An 11,286-nucleotide genomic window follows, 5' to 3' on the forward strand; every position below is an offset into this window, starting at 1 on the left:
GCAATTTCGGCAAAACGGTGAACCGTAGCGCCACGATTTTTGTACCGCCTTAATCACCATGCGGTTCGCTGCTGGAAAATGATATTTTTATTTAATTCGGTCGCATATTTTTTAAGTTACAGAGGTTTTAAAGTGCTGCCCCCCCTCATTTATCGAAGTTTTGACAGAAGGGGGGCGCTGCGGTGCGGATTAATCTTCATTGTGATGTCACAATGCCCCTGTGAGATGAACTCGAGCTGACCCCCCTTCCCCCCCCCCCGCGGTATTCAGCGTGTGACGTCACAATGCCCCTGTGCTACATTGTTGCGAAAAGCTGTCAAGTCAAGTCAATTTTATTTGTATAGCACATTTAAAAACAACCCACGTTGACCAAAGTGCTGTACATCTGATTAGGTACTAAGGAAAAAATGAAACATACAGTGGCACGCAAACAGTTCACAGCGCCTCCTCAATGAGCCTCAGACGCTAGGGAGTAGAAATAGGTTTTGAGCCTGGACTTAAAGGAGTCGATGGAGGGGGCAGTTCTGATGGGGAGAGGGATTCTCTTTCCACCCTCCCTCCCCCCCTCCCGGTTACAATGGAAACCCTATGGGGACGGGCCCTCTCCCTCCCCCTCCCTCCCCCTCCCTCCCCACCCCCCTCCCCCCCCCACCCCCCTCCCTCCCCACCCCCCTCCCTCCCCCCTTCCCCCCCTCCCCTCCCCTCCTCCCTCCCTCCCCCTTCCCTCCCTCCCCTCCTCCCGGTTACAAAGGAAACCCTACGAGGACGGGCCCAACGGGGAAAGAGGGGTACTGGGAAAGGGAGGTCCCCCTCCTTCCCCCCCTCCCTCCCCCCTCCCCCCTACCCCCCTACCCCCCTCCCTCCCCTCTCCCTCCCCCCTTCCCCCTCCCCTCCCCCCTCCCTCCCCCTCCCTCCCCATCCCCTCCTCCCTCCACACCTCCCTCCTCCCTCCCTCCCCCTTCCCTCCCTCCCGTCCTCCCGGTTACAATGGAAACCCTACGAGGACGGGCCCAACGGGGAAAGAGGGGTACTGGGAAAAGGGGAGGTCCCCCTCCCTTCCCCCCCTCCCCCCTCCCTCCACCTCCCACCTCCCCTCCCCCCTCCCCTCCCCCCCTCCCCTCCTCCCTCCACACCTCCCTCCTCCCCCTTCCCTCCCTCCCCTCCCTCCCCTCCTCCCGGTTACAATGGAAACCCTACGAGGACGGGCCAAACGGGGAAAGAGGGGTACTGGGAAAAGGGGAGGTCCCCCTCCTTCCCCCCTTCCCCCTCCCCCCCTCCCTCCCCCCTCCCCCCCTACCCCCTCCCTCCCCTCTCCCTTCCCCACTCCCCCCCTCCCCTCCCTCCCCCTCCCCTCCTCCCTCCACACCTCCCTCCCCCTTCCCTACCTCCCCTCCCGGTGACACTGGAAACCCTACGAGGACGGGCCCAACGGGGAAAGAGGGGTAATGGGAAAAGGGGAGGTCCCCCTCCCTCCCCCCCTACCCCCCTCCATCCCCTCTCCTTCCCCCCTTCAACCCCCTCCCCTCCCCCCCCTCCCCCCTCCCTCCCCCTACCCCTCTCCCTACCCTCTCCCTTCCCCCCTCCTCCCCCTTCCCTCCCACCCACTCCCCTCCCGGTTACAATGGAAACCCTACGACGTTCCTACAACCCTACAACCCCTTCCTCCCCCCTCCTTCCCACCTCCATCCCCACTCCCTCCCCCCCTCCCTCCCCCCTCAATCCCAACCTCCATCACCACTCAGCCCCTAACTCCCCCCCTCCCTCCTTCCCTCCATCCCACCCTCCCCCACTCCCTCCCCCCTCCCTCCACCCTTCCATCCCTCTCCCCCTCCCCCCCTCCTTCCACCCTCCCTCCCCCCCTCCCGGTTACAATGGAAACCCTACGGGGACGGGCCCAACGGGGAAAGTGGGGTACTGGGAAAAGGGGAGATCCCCCTCCCTCCCCTCCCCCCTTCCCTCCTCCCTCCCCTTCCCCCCTCCCCTCCCCCTCCCCTCCTCCCTCCACACCTCCCTCCACACCTCCCTCCTCCCTCCCTCCCCCCTCCCGGTTACAATGGAAACCCTACGAGGACGGGCCCAACGGGGAAAGAGGGGTACTGGGAAAAGGGGAGGTCCCCCTTCCCCCCTCAACCCCTTCATCCCCCCTCCTTCCCACCTCCATCCCCACTCCCTCCCCCCCTCCTCCCCCTCCCTCCCCCCTCCCTCTCCCCTAACTCCCCCCCTCCCTCCTTCCCTCCATCCCTCCCTCCCCAAATCCCTCCCCACCTCCCTCCACCCTTCCATCCCTCTCCCCCTCCCCCCTCCTTCCACCCTCCCTCCCCCCCTCCCCGTTACAATTGAAACCCTACGAGGACGGGCCCAACGGGGAAAGAGGGGTACTGGGAAAAGGGGAGGTCCCCCTCCCTCCCCACTTCCCCCTCCCCTCCTCCCTCCCCCTCCCCCTACCCCCTCCCTCCCCTCCCCCCTCCCTCCCCTCCCCTCCTCCCTCCACACCTCCCTCCTCCCTCCCTCCCCCTTCCCTCCCTCCCCTCCTCCCGGTTACAATGGAAACCCTACGAGCATAGGGGAAAAGGGGAGGTTCCCCTCCCTCCCCTCACTCTCCCCCCTACCCCTCTCCCTCCCCCCTCCACCCCCTTCCCCCCTCCCCTACCCCCCTCCCTCCCCCCTCCCCCCTCCCTCCCCCTCCACACCTCCCTCCCTCCCCCTTCCCTCCCTCCCCTCCTGCTGGTTACAATGGAAACCCTACGAGGACGGGCCCAACGGGGAAAGAGGGGTACTGGGAAAAGGGAAGGTCCCCCTCCTTCCCCCCTCCCCTTCCCCCCTCCCTCCCCCTCCCCTCCTCCCTCCCTCCCCCTTCCCTCCCTCCCCTCCTCCCGGTTACAAAGGAAACCCTACGAGGACGGGCCCAACGGGGAAAGAGTGTATTGGGAAAAGGGGAAGTCCCCCTCCCTCCCCCCTCCCTCCCCACAGAGGTTTTAAATTTACATTTTTTTATTTCTAACCTTTTTTTTCAAGGTCTTCAGCTTGTGTGAGATGGGTGCAACATTGTTGCGAAGAGCAATTATATATCGCAGTGCGAAGCACTTAGTCACCGGGAATGTTGCCAAAAAAGCACTAATTGTTTTAAAGTAGTGTTTTTTGTTATTGCAAGTCACTTAACATACACAGATCAGCATGGGGCCCCTATGCTCGTGGGCCACGGGGCAAGTGTTTCGAAAAAAGCACAGAGTGTGTCTGGGGGAGAGAGAGAATGGGGGGGTCTGGTAATGGGGACTGGGGAGGGGGACAACAGGGGTCGTTGCGGAGGGGGCTTGGTGGTGGGGGAAAGAGGGGTACTGGGAAAAGGGGAGTCCCCCTTCCCCCCTCAACCCCTTCCTCCCCCTCCTTCCCACCTCCATCCCCACTCCCTCCCCCCCTCCTCCCCAACTCCCTCCCCCCTCCGTCCCCACCTCCCTCACCCCTCACCCCCTAACTCCCCTCCCCCCCTAACTCCCCACCCTCCCTCCTTCCCTCCATCCCTAGCCCCCTCCCTCCACCCTTCCATCCCTCTCCCCCTCCCCCCTCCTTCCACCCTCCCTCCCCCCTTCCGGTTACAATGGAAACCCTACGGGGACGGGCCCAACGGGGAAAGAGGGGTACTGGGAAAAGGGGAGGTCCCCCTCCCTCCCCCTTCCCCCCTCCTTCCTCCTCCCTCCCCCATCCCCCCTCCCCCATCCCCCCTCCTTCCCCCTCCCTCCCCCTCCCCCCCCACCCCCCTCCCTATCCTCTCCCTCCCCCCTCCCCTCCCTCCCCCCTCTCTCCCCCCAACCCCCTCCCCTCACCCTCCCCCCTTCCCCTCCCCCCTCCCTCCCCCTCCCCTCCTCCCTCCCTCCCCCTTCCCTACCCCCCCCTCCCCTCCCGGTTACAATGGAAACCCTACGAGGACGGGCCCAACGGGCACACTTGTGCTAGTGACACACTAAAATTCTGCTAATACTTCATCAATGTGAAACATCAACTCCGTTTCTCCTTCCATAGATGCTGCCGTTTTGAGCATTGCCAGCATTTTCCATTTTTTTGTTATCATCTTTGGCTTCTGGAGTATTTTGCTTTTCTAGCTATGTTTGAGCCTTTCAAAGTAGAAGTACCAATAAAATAACATTTATTTTGATGTAAGACCTTACAGAATGTCTGAAAGCAGGTTCTAATCAATTAAGTATTTTTGAAGTTGTAATGTGGGAAACATGGCAGCCATTTTTAAAGAGTTCAATTTTCCGCAAATCAGATAATTACCTGATTTTACCTAAAATCAGATAATTAGTCAGAACAAAAACTGACTGCTGAAGGAATGCAGCAGGCCAGGCAGCAACTATGGAGGGAAATGGTTAGACCACAAATTGGATTAGGACCTTGCTCTTATGTTGAAAGACTGGAGGGACTAGGCTTATGTTGAAAGACTGGAGCGACTAGGCTTGTATACACTGGAATTTAGAAGGATGAGAGGGGATCTTATTGAAACATATAAGATTATTAAGGGGTTGGACACGTTAGAGGCAGGAAACATGTTCCCAATGTTGGGGGAGTCCAGAACCAGGGGCCACAGTTTAAGAATAAGGGAAAGGCCATTTAGAACAGAGATGAGGAAAAACCTTTTCAGTCAGAGAGTTGTAAATCTGTGGAATTCTCTGCCTCAGAAGGCAGTGGAGGCCAATTCTCTGAATGCTTTCAAGAGAGAGCTAGATAGAGCTCTTAAGAATAGTGGAGTCAGAGGGTATGGGAGAGGGCAGGAACGGGGTACTGATTGAGAATGATCAGCCATGATCACATTGAATGGTGGTGCTGGCTCGAAGGGCCGAATGGCCTACTCCTGCACCTATTGTCTATTGTCAGCCTGATCCAGTAGAGGGATAGCTGGTAGAAAGAGATGAGGTGAAGGGGTGGGGCAACAGATGGCAAGTGATTGTGGATCCACGTAAGAAGGGTTTGACAGGCAGTTACGTCAGGTGGGGGAGAATCTACACATCTACCCCCCCCCCCCTCCCTTTCCTTCCACTCCCCCAACCCCGTCACCAGTTCCATCCACTCATCAGCCACTACCTGGCTCTGGGTCCCCCATTTTCCTTTCACTGCTTTATCCCCACCCACACCCACTCTTTCCCATCTACCCACCATTCCTCCCTCTAGTTCTACATTTCACTGCTCACCTTCCTTTCTTATCATATTTAACCACTTACATCGCTTTTGCATCAATTTATCTCCTCCAGCCTTGATTACTATCTCCACCCTTCTCCATTTCACCTATCTCCATCTCAACTCATCTGCCAATCAACCCCTCCATATCTCCATATATCATTTACAAACTCTTTCCCCCTCCCTTTCCCTCACCTCTTTCTATCAGGATTCACCCCAATACTCCATAAGTCTGAAGAAAAGGTCCAAAACATCATCTGTTCATTTTTCTCCAAAGATGCTGCCTGACCTGCTGAATTCCTCCAGCAGTTTGTTCTTTGCACAAGATTCCAGTATATGCAGTCTCTTGCATGTAATCAGTTAGAACATTAAGGAAAGCAACCCCGCTTTTAAATCTCCAAAATGGTGCCATGATATCTTTAAAATTCCATGCAGATAGTTTCTCAGTTTAAAAAGCATCCACAAATTGGCACCACTAACAATGAAGTGCTTTCTTGGTACTGCAGTGGGATTGTCAGCCAGCATGTAATGTCCTTAACAAAGTTAGGATATTCTGTTGAATATTACTAGCCACTGAGCAACAGAAACGCCACCGATCTGCATGACCCACTGAGTTACACCAGCATTCTGTGTCTATCTAACAGATAAAGTAGATTGACAGAAACTGGAGAAAAAAAAGCTGAAATGAAAAATTGGAGCTATCAATGATATAAGTAGCATTCCATCTTAAAATTGACAACCTCGTACATATAAGTCCCTTGATAAGCACTATTGAGCCTCATCTCTGGTGGATTAGGTGACCCACCGGGCAATAGAGGTAGAAAGTACCTCAATGCAACAAACATTGCTGCTTAGTGACCTAGAAACCTAATTAATATTAAGAATGCTGTTGAACAACATTGAACTGTTAAAGAGCATATCTGCACTGATTTGGTTCAATACTAAACAAATGCAAAAAAACTGTAGTGGTCTTACATAATTGACATTTAATAAAAATGAAGCAGCTCTTGATGGATGGGTTGCAATTTGTACAATGTATCACAACCAATGCCAGCAAGGTCACATAACCTGACCCCAATAAAATCATCTGAAGAGCCAAACCGTGGCTGCAGCTAATGAATTGTCAATTTATAGAACAGTGGATAAATAGACCACTGTAGTGAGCACCAGGAGAAGGCAGATGGGCTCCGTGGAAAAGTATGTAATTGGTTGGATTGGAACCAGATCTCTGGTGCCATCATTTGCATACAACAGGCCATGCAAAAAAAAACCTTTTTACAGGTAAAATAATGACATATTTCAGAGCAGTGTGGTCGCATTCCCATAGAAAGGATGTCATTAAACTGGAAAGGTTGCAAAAAAGATTTACAAGCATGCAACTGGGTCTGAAGGGTTTGAGTTATGAGAGGTTAGATAGGCTTTTTTTCCCAGGAGTACAAGAGCTCAGGGGTAATCTTAAAGTGCTTACAGAGGGGTAACCTTACAGAACCTTAATGAGAGGCATAGATGAGGTGAATAGCGACAGACTTTCTCCTGGGCTAGGGGCACCTAAAACAAGAGAGCATAGGTTTAAGAGGAGAGAAGAAAGATTTAAAAGGAACCTGACGGACAACTATTTCACACAGAGGGTGGTATATAGATGGAATGATATGGCAAAGAAAGTGGTAGAGTCAGACACAAATACAACATTTAAAAGACACTTGGACAGGTACTTGATAGGATAGGTTTGGAGGAATATGGGTTCAAGCACAGGCAAGTGGGAGTAGTTCATGGGATAACTTGGTCAGCATATGTAAACTGGGCCACAGGGCCTATTTCCATGCTGTACAGCCCCCTGACTCTATCCAGACACACTACTTGTCTCTAACTATCCTGGATAACAGCACCAACTGCCTCAGTAAGTGGCTACGGATGATGCTCCTTACTTATATACTGTTTACAGAGCCTCTTTTATTGAATTATTTTAGAGGCTGCTGACAAGTTTCCTTGAGAAGGTGCTGGTGAAATTTGAAATTGCTGGTGAAGGTGAGGGAATGCCAAGAAATAGACCCAGCAATGAAGAAACAGTATTATATGTCAATAATATGTTAGATTGAATGGGAACTTGCAGATGATGGTATTGCCTTGCACCTGCTTCTTTTGTCTTTATTGGTGGTACAGGTCACTGCTTTTGGAAATGTATTTGGGGAGTTGATGTTGTGCATTTTGTGGATGGTACCACATACTGCAGCCACTGTGGTGGGAGGAATAAATACTTAGTGTTGGATTGAATGCTAATCAAACGGTTGTTTTTTTCCTGGATGGTGTTGAGCTTCTTGTGTGTTATCCAGTTTAAGTCATCCAGGCATGTGAAAATATTTCATGGTCCTCCTGATGTGCTTTGTGGAACAATTTTGGAGAGCTTGGAGGTGTGCCACTTGCCACAGATATCCAACTCCTGACTTGCTATTATGGCCACAATTTTATTTAGCTGCTCCAGTTGAATTTCTGGTCAATTGTAAGCCCCACAATATTGATGGTGGGGGGATTCAGTGATGGCAGCCATTGACGGGGAAGGGCAAGAGGTTAGACTTCCATGTTGAAACTAGCCATTCTTTGGGTCTAATTTTGAATGTTTTCTTTAATAGCTTTTCCTGCTTCAGTGAATCGCTTCATTTTCTCAGGAGCCTTAAATGGAATTGATTATTGTGTAATCAACAACTCAACATCCCCAGCTCTGAGCTAATGATGGAAGGGAGGTCACTAATAAAGTAGCTGCAGATGGTTGGGCCAATGACATTATTGTGATGACTTCTCGTGCTCTTTGTCTGTGATAGTATTCCAACAACGACAACCCACCACTTTTGCATGAGCTGACTCCAAGGATTGGAGTTTTCTCCCCCTTATGTCCATTTTCTCTAGATCTCTCTAACCTCACCTCTGGAATTTAACTATTTACACTGAGAATTTATGTTGAACTTTGGACATAAGTAGGTATTCAAAGTGGCATCTTACATTGGCAAACAGATTATGGTGAGTGAGTGCTATTTGAAAGAACTGTTGGTACTTTCCTATATTTTCCTTATGATGGACAATTGTTGGAATTAATTTCTCTTGTTTCTCAAGGACAGGATATACCTGGATGATTTTCCACAATGTTGAGTAGATGCCCATATAATTATACTGAAACAGATCGTCTGGAAGCAACGATAATTCTGAAGCACAAGTTCTCAGTATTGGAGCTGGTTTTGATGTCTGGTCCAATGGTCTATGCAATATCCAGATTTTGTTGTTGTTTCTAGACATAATGTGGAGAGAGTCAAACTGATACTGATGGTGAAAACCGTACATGAAAGCAAGATGGATATTCCATTCAGTTTGAGTTCAATTTTATTGTCAGGTGCAGATTACGGTGATCAATTATCAGTTTAGTTTATTATCAAATGTTCCGAAGTACAGTGAAAAGCTTTTTGTTGCGTGCTAACCAGTCAACAGAAAGACAACACATGATTACAATCAATCCAATGAAAAATCGTGCTTGTAGCATCATCACAGGCACATAGATTTGGACAAGTGAGTCTGAGTCTACATACCAAAACTAATTCCACATCAATTATAGGAAAGCTACACATAAAATTCTAAAAGAAACATTTTGCAAAAGAAATGGGACATTAGTGCAAAACGTAATAAGCAAAAAAACAAGCCAAGAACTGATCTGCACAACCTGAAAGACGGAGGAAAGCAACTGCCCCTGAACCTAGTGGTGTGGGACTTCAGGCTTCTGTAGCTCCTGCCCAATGATAACAATGAGAAACGGGCATGGCCTACATAGCAGGATTCCTCTTGAGGCAGCACCTCGATGGTGGGGAGGGCTGTGCCCAGTGATGCCCTAGGCTGAGTTCACTACTCTCTGCAGCCTCTTGCCTTCCTCTTTGTTGGAATTGCCATACAAAGCCATGATACTTTCTACAGTACATCTGTGGAAGTTTGTTGGAAATATTTGGAGACATACTGAATCCTTTTGAACTTCTAAGAAAGTAGATTTGCCGATGCACCTTCTTCAGAATTTCTCACTGAAGATTGTTGTAAATGTTTCAGCCTTTGCTTTTCTCTGATACCTTTCTTTGCGGTCTGTTAATTTATCACACAAAGTCTTGATTTCAGCCCATTTGGTTAACTGAAAAGATGACAAGAACTGTAAGAAAGTTGATCTGCAAAGGAAAGCAGAGAGCACAGTACTGGAATTATGCCAAAAACGAAGAAATATGAAAACACCGGGAAATACCACGTGAAATCTTGAGATGTTTCACTGGCCTGGCATGAATTTATTGTAACCCAGACTGGGGAAAAGATTCAAAGCCAAAACCTGTTTCCAATGGTTTCTGCCCTTTAATCTCATTGGCAATATCTGAAAATGAAGAAAAGGTCAAGTTTTACGTGAAGATGTGGGGGTCTGGACCGCTTCTTTCTTGTGCTATTTATTTTAGAGCAGGCACGATGAGATGCTAGGTACTACCAGAATTCCAGTCATATCTGAACACGAGCAAGCTATTGGGAAGTATGAAGCAAGTGTGCTTGTTGTAAATGGAGACCTAGAACTGTATTTAGCTGAAGATTGACACAAGATGCTGGAGTAATCCAGCGGGTCAGGCAGGCAAGAGAAAATGGATAGGTGATAATTCGGGTCGGGACCCTTCTTCCGGAACATACTTTTAATTTAACATCAGAACATTTACAGTAAAGATTCAATTGTACCTGCTTTTAACCCCAATGTAAAATCTGTTTAATTATATACATAAGCTAAGATAAAAAGCGTGGAGTAGACACGTGACAGATTTAAAGACATTACGATCTAAATTCCATTAAAATGTACTTAACTGTCATTTGTCCTTTCTCCGATCCTACAGAGGTGCTCTGAGTACCCAGCTCAAATGATGAGTTGATATTCCAGAGTTTTGAAGACCGGCCCTGTGTCGGAGAGACATGGGTTGCGTTGGCCTAATTGCTGCAGTTGAAAAGGTAGTGCAGATCCGAGATGATATGGGGTATCACTCTATCTCAGTCACAACAGAAACAGCTTTAGGGTCGGGGAAAGAGAAACTGACCAGGCAGAAGTATGAGTTAAGTACATTTTAATGGAATTTAGATCCTCATGTCTTTAAATCTGTTACATGTCTACCCCGCACTATTCCTCTTAGCTTATGTACATAATTAAACCGATTTCACATAGGGGGGTTAAAAGTAGGTATAATGCAATCTTTACTTGAAGTGTCTTTATTTTAAATTAAAAATATGGTCTTGGTGCACCATTTAGATTAAAAATAAGAAATCTTTAGGCACAGCAAGTTTCAGAAAATGGCTCGCTTACCGCACATCTCTCTTTCCATTGATTTCAAGCCATTTTTAGAAATCTAAAAATAGATAAAATGACCAATTGCAGAAAAGTGCAAAAAGTTTATATCAATTTCAATAAAGTCAGCAAAAATCGGCCTGGAATGATAACAACACACATTCCCCAGTGACGTCCATGATCATACCTTCCACTCCGTGATCCCACGGTCGGTTTCTATATGTTGCTGTGTTTGCCTCTCTATTTACAAGAAATTGTATGTCAGAAGCGCCTAAAATTTCCTCAGAGGAATGCAAACTGACGCTGAGCCAAACTGACACTGGGGACAATGTCTAACAACTTTGTGAGGAGTTACATTTTACATTTTAAGGACGATCACTGGATAGAGTTAGTGGTTTAGAACTGAGAGCGGAAATGAGTGCCTTTACCTTACAGGAGGCTGGTGTGCGCAACAGGCCAAACTTGAAGGTATGCAAATAGTGTTAGAAGAGGCTACAAAATGACAAAGCATGAGCGGAGCTGTAAATACACGAGAATTTCAATATCAATTGTATTGCTCCAGGAATACAATGAGCAGAAGGATGATGGATATTAGACCTTAGAACTCAAGTTGAAGGTCTGCTAATAAAGTCTGAAGGTTAAAAAAGATTAGGATAGGCTGCAGGAATGATTGAAGCAGGGGCGGGGACAGGAAACATGGGAAATGCAGGTTGGAGATCTTAGATGTTGAGGATTGGATATAGAAACATAGAAAATAGGTGCAGGAGCAGGCCCTTCGAGCCAGCACC

This window comes from Rhinoraja longicauda, chromosome 4 (assembly GCF_053455715.1).
Source record: "Rhinoraja longicauda isolate Sanriku21f chromosome 4, sRhiLon1.1, whole genome shotgun sequence".
Classification (NCBI taxonomy): domain Eukaryota; kingdom Metazoa; phylum Chordata; class Chondrichthyes; order Rajiformes; family Arhynchobatidae; genus Rhinoraja; species Rhinoraja longicauda.